Below are 687 nucleotides of genomic sequence, written 5' to 3' on the forward strand. Positions count from 1 at the left end.
CAAAATTAAAAATACGGGAATAATAAAATTTAAGGAACAATGCAAATTAATATTAAACGAAATAATAATACAATCACAAGGAATAATAGAAGACAAAACAATAGAAACATACATACCGGAATATAACATAACCATTGCAAAAGAACAAATAAAAACTAGAAACAATACCATACCGCGATTAAAAATTAAAAAAATTATTCAAAATCCAACAGAATTAACAGATTTAAGTAAAGAATTGACACAAACGCAAAAAGAATTAGAAAATTCTGATATATTTAGAAATTATAAACAATTAGTTTATACTACCGCACCTAGTGGCATAGTAATCATAATTATAATAATAATAGTAATATTTTTATTAAGAAAAATAAAGAACTTAAGACACCTCGACGTACGACAGATTCTCGAACAAAAAACAAAGATATCTCAACAAAGACCGTCATTATCCACTATAGAAAGCGAAATGAGTGAAATCTCGCCCAGATAATCATCACACTGTGAACCATCTATACCTACCATACCCTCACTAATACGTAGACATAGTATAGAACAATTATAAAATTAAGAAAACAATTATAATAAAAAATTGTACACGGGAAAAACTAAATGTATTTAGGATAAGAATTTAGCGAAAACGAGGCGTTTTCTTTTATCAAGGGGGGAGGGATGTTATGTAGGACAAAACAT

This window comes from Odontomachus brunneus, unplaced genomic scaffold (genome assembly GCF_010583005.1).
Source record: "Odontomachus brunneus isolate Ranch 3 - 2012 unplaced genomic scaffold, Obru_v1 Obru_scaffold_431, whole genome shotgun sequence".
NCBI lineage: Eukaryota > Metazoa > Arthropoda > Insecta > Hymenoptera > Formicidae > Odontomachus > Odontomachus brunneus.